The 5,289-nt window shown below is 42.5% G+C and overlaps 1 pseudogene; it reads right to left on the bottom strand.

The window, feature by feature from the left end:
- Nucleotides 1–3,862: 3,862 nt before the first annotated feature.
- LOC122737817 lies at nucleotides 3,863–4,006 on the bottom strand (annotated as a pseudogene).
- Nucleotides 4,007–5,289: the final 1,283 nt, after the last annotated feature.

Here is a 5,289-nt window from a genome sequence, read left to right as displayed (position 1 = left end):
GAATATCTTGGTCTTCTTTTAGAGAAACCTAATCCCTAAATATTAGAGGAGGAAGAGAAGCCTGGGTTTCCCTATGTATTAGGGAGAGAGGGGGTGTCAAGAAGCTGCATCAGGGAAATGTTGATGCTATCACATGCCAACCCTTGGTGACAAAGTCCTAAGGATTTTATAGAGGTGTGTTGTCAGAGAACTTCACATGAGTACAAAAATAACATCAAGGTCAGCTACTACACTGATGGCAAACTAAACTTAAAAAGTCTACAAGCCAAGACTAAAATGGAGGGAGAGTTGGTGCTCAACACCTTCTGTTATGGATGACCTGATGCCTCTTCTGAGGCTGAGGTGCAACAGAGTTATAGATGGATTTCTGCTGCTTGCACTAATTTTGGCTTGACATGACAATTTTGAGTCCGGTGAATAACTTCACTTACCTTGGCAGTATACTTTCCAGGGATGTCCCCATAGATGCACCCCATCACCAGAACTATCTTAGCATTTGAAGGGTCTGAAAGAAAATTTGGGAAGAATTGTTGACTGCCTACCACAGTGAAGTTCTTACAGAACCATTGTGCTAATTCACTGTTGTGTGCCTGTAAAGCCTATGCAGTCTAACCAGCACCATGCCAGAAAATTGAACCCACTTCTATTTAAATTGTTTTAGGAAGATTCCAAAGATTACCTGAAAAATTAAGGTCCTGGAGACTGAGGTCATCTCTCAAGCTGAACTGCCAAGCATTCAAACTCTACTGCAGAGATTCAACTCCAATGGGTTGACCATGTAGCCAAAACACCAAAAGTATATTTACCTAAAGGATTATTTTGTGGAGAATTCACATGAGGCAAGTATTCACACAGAGGTCAGAGGAAGTAGTAGAAGGACACTCTCAAGTTCTCTCTGTAGAACTTTGGGATTGATTTTGACACATACGAGACACTGGCATCCAATATGACATGCCTGTATCAAAGAAGGTGATATGCTCTATGAACAAAGCAGAACTGCAGTGGCATAAAGGAGTGTGAGATGTGCAAATTTAGAGACATCTCCACTACAATGTTTATGTGGACTATTTGTAACTGACCTGTGGTAGAGCCTTCTGAGCTCATATTGAACCGATCCTATCTTCGTGATGTCATTGATCCTCCTGAGTATGAAGGACAAACAATAAGATGGGAAAGGGGGAGTATGGAGAAGCTGCATCAGGGAAATACTGGTTCTATCGCAAATGACCCCTTGGTGACAAAGTCTTAAGGATTTTGTAGAAGTCCTTCCACCATTTAAAAGCTTATAAGGATTTTATTTTACTTTTCTGAAGACATGAGCATTACCAAGGGAAAAAAAGGAGAAAAGAGAAAACTGATACATTTCCTCCCTTCTCCCTCCCCCCCCCCCAACACAGAGTAACCATAATGAGAGAAAAGAAGAGAAGAAAAAAAGAAAGAAAAAATGTGGAGAACAAAAGTAAAAAAAAATTATTAGCTTTTCATTTCTCCCCTTTCAGGAGAACCAAATCTCAGATCTCCACAGTCCATTCCATATTTTGGATGATGCCAAACTTTACAATTCATGATGGTTCTCCTAATAAAAGAAGAAGATAAACCAGAGGGGCAGCTAGGTGGCACAGTGGATAGAGCACCGGCCCTGGAGTCAGGAGTACCTGAGTTCAAATCCGACCTCAGACCCTGGGCAAGTCACTTAACCCCAATTGCCTCACTAAAAAAAAAAAAAAGAAGAAGAAGATAAACCAGAGCAGCACCATGAACATTAGAACCACAGGACATATGAAGACATCTCCACTATAGTCGAATATTTCCTCTCCTGATTTGTAGTACTGATGATGATCAAGAGGAGCTCCAAAAATATCAGGGTCACAGTATCTACCCTGCAGGCACAATCAAACAATTCTTCATCACACATTAAAGTAATTGACAGTAAAGTGGATGAGGTCATAAACCTCCTGGGATCTAAGCTGATACCAAAAATCCTCTCTGTATTGTTAATCACTCTGTATCCCCTGGCCCACATGCCAAACCTCCCCCTTCCCAAGAGCTAAATCATTTGAAAGATACAAAATCTTGTGGAAGGACTGCCCCTTTTTCCACAGTAGCTAAATAAGGACTCTCACACTGATCTAGTGACTCAGAATTACCACCAAGTCAACTAAGGAATCCTCTTCCTTACAAGTAATATCTGCCCGCCATAGATTTATATAGCATCAGTTTTACCTCCCCTGTGAAAGCAAAAAACCAAGATGACTCCCAAGGATATTGTCCCTTGGTTCTTCAAGACCTTTTTGGGAAGGAGTAACAAATCCAGAGGAAAAGAAGCCTGACAGTAAAGTGGGATCTGAGCCTGTTTCTTCTGGGTGTATGGAACTCTTTGAGGAAGCAAAGACTTTAAGGTCAAGGTAAGGAAATACATTGGGTAAGGAACAAGGAAGTCCCAAAGTGGGTCCGTTGAAACTATGTCCAAAAACAGTCCAACTTTATCAGATAAGTCTCCCTGGAGTCTGTATCCTAGAATCTCTGAACCAAAGAGCCCTTCCCCTTCCCAGAATGGCATTGATTTGTCACAGATATGGCTTTGGGCAGTTTAGAAACCTGACCTTTGCAGGCAGATGCATAACAGTGTAGTTATTTATTAGCTTTTGGAGATGAGAAAACATAATTTTAGATTTGGGAACAACTTAAGGATCACCTGGATTAAGTGGGTACTTTGAGGGGCACAAGTTGGGCAGGAATAGCTACCCTTATGCTTAAGTAGGGAGATACTATGGTCTCATGCTGAGCACAATATGACATCACCACCTCAAATATACCAATTGACATGGACCCACTCCCAACGTCTAATGTTTTTGTAAACAGATCCAACCTTGTCATTGAGCATTTGATATCTCTGATGGGTGCTGATATGCATCACAAACTATGTTCAGTAGGGGACATTCACAAAATTCTTCCATTGGTCCTTCTATTGGACCCCAAGGGAAGAGCCCTTGATTGTCTAGTCCTATGCTCTCCGAGCCCCAGACCACTTGGCCATGATCACCTACCCTGTAATTAGTGTAGATGAAGATCTTCTCTACTCCATCCCTCAAGGCTCTCTCACATTCCATCATCCATGAAGCCTGTAGCTCAGCCCACTGGAAGGACTTGCTAGGACCCTCATTCCCTAGAGTTATCCCTGATATCAGATTAGTGGCTACTGAATTCCAGTTCCATACTATGCCTCTCTAGTAGTGGATGGAACCATCAGTCAACAGGAAAAATGGCTTTCTCCAGGAGCCAAATTGTTATAGGTGGGGTCCCACTGGGCCAGCAGAGAAGTCAAGGTTCAGTAGAATGGACTGAAGGCTTCAATCTCTGGTGTAGTTACTACCTATTTATGTAATTTTTAATGTACCATTTCCATTTACAATAGAAACTTCCTGTATTCTACCCATCTGTTAGAGTGACCCACTTATATAACACAACCCATGATAAGCAACTCTAGAGAAAGAGCAATTATTTAACCCTGTGTCATGTGTTTAGTAGCAACTGGGGCCCAGCAATAGGCAAGCAAGTGCTTTTCAAAGGTTTTATAGTATGTCTCTCCTCTGGGGAACTTGGAGCTCCAGAATCCTAATAGCCACTTATGCTGGCTACCTCTTAGTGACTACCACAAGTTCCACTCCATATAGTCTTTTTTTGTGTGTGTATGTGAGGCAGTTGGGGTTAAGTGACTTGCCCAGGGTCACACAGCTAGTAAGTGTCAATTATCTGAGGCCGGATTTGAACTCAGGTACTCCTGACTCCAGGGCCGGTGCTCTTTCCACTGTGCCACCTAGCTGGTCCCATATAGTCCTTTATGTACAAACACCTCTAAAACAAAAGACTTTCTGGGTCATAAGGGTAATGAAAGCAGACATTCTATCAAGACAAAAGGAGTAAATGCTAGAAAATCAGGACTAATACTTTTTTGGGGCCTCACTTGATATTACACTTGATCTTAGCCAAAAGGCTGAGAAGCAATTGGGGCCTCACTTGAAAGAGGCTGACTGGTAAATGACTTGGTATATCGGGACTAGTAAGATATCCAAATGGAGAATGTAGGTTCTCCAAAGTCTGAAATTCAATAAGCCTCTGGGTTTCCTTCTCAGATGATGATGAAAGCAAGTGTCAGCAGTTTATTCTGGACTATGCTTAGAATCCTCTAGGTTTTTCCCACACACTGTATTCCCCAAAACTTAACTATCTGGATTTCCTTTGGGTTGATTTCCCATTCCTTGTCCCTCATGTGGGTCACTATGATCTAGGGTTTCTGCCACCTTAACCTCAACTGGACATCAACATTAAGGCATCAATGTAGAGGTATAGGGATTTACATCAATGCTTTCAGGAACGGGAGCCTCTTTCAGGTCTCTGACCACCATAAACGTAACAGTACAAGAAAGAATTTAAGTAGCCCTGGGAAAAGCTAGTGAAGGTATATTGCATTCCTTCCCAGATAGAAGCAAACTGCTCCTGACTAGGTTCACTCATGGGGACAGAGAAAAAGCATTGCAGGGTTTATAGCTGCATACCATTCACTCTGGATTTGGGCTATCTTGTCTACAGCATTGATGACATCAGGAACAGCTATAATGATAGACACAACAACTTTATTCAGCTTCCTGCAGCCAATTGGTAAATTCCCAGGTGCCATCTTCCTGTAAAGCTAACAGGGGAGCTGGTATAATGAAGTACTCTAGCTTCTTCATCTCCCTCACTAGAAAAGAAATATTGCTGAAAGGGACCACACAGATAATGAGCATATAATACTCCTTCCCTCCATGCTCTGTATTCTGTTGTCTCCCCTGAGTGGTCCATATGGGGCAGGGGCTTTAGTGGATATCTCAGTCTTGTATGGGACAGAAGGACTCTTAATACCCTGGTACTGAATTCCCCTCTATAGTATTACTAACATCTCTGTGGGGCTAGCTATCAATTGCTTTTGGGACCACACCCAGGGTCCTGGCCAAGAAAAAAGTGTCATTGCCTTCTGCCCACCTAGCAGGGCAGAGGGCTCTGTGATTCCCCTCTCCATTTCCAGAGTGCCTATTTGCACTCATATCAATATTTGCCCAAGCTATAAATGCCTGCTCATATTTCACCAATCAGCCCACACCTGTAAGATTTATGGAGCAGGGGAGATCCAAAGCTAAAGTCTGAAACTGTTCAGGTGGAGCTCCACCCAGAAAACAGGATCTAATTGCTTCTGTCTCTGAGAAGAACTAGACATAGGGTGTGACAGGCTATGAGTGTGGCAAATAAATC

This window comes from Dromiciops gliroides, chromosome 1 (genome assembly GCF_019393635.1).
Source record: "Dromiciops gliroides isolate mDroGli1 chromosome 1, mDroGli1.pri, whole genome shotgun sequence".
NCBI classification, from domain to species: Eukaryota; Metazoa; Chordata; class Mammalia; order Microbiotheria; family Microbiotheriidae; genus Dromiciops; species Dromiciops gliroides.
The sequence above is the reverse complement of the archived record's forward strand: the minus strand, read 5'-3'. Positions and strand labels throughout refer to the sequence as shown.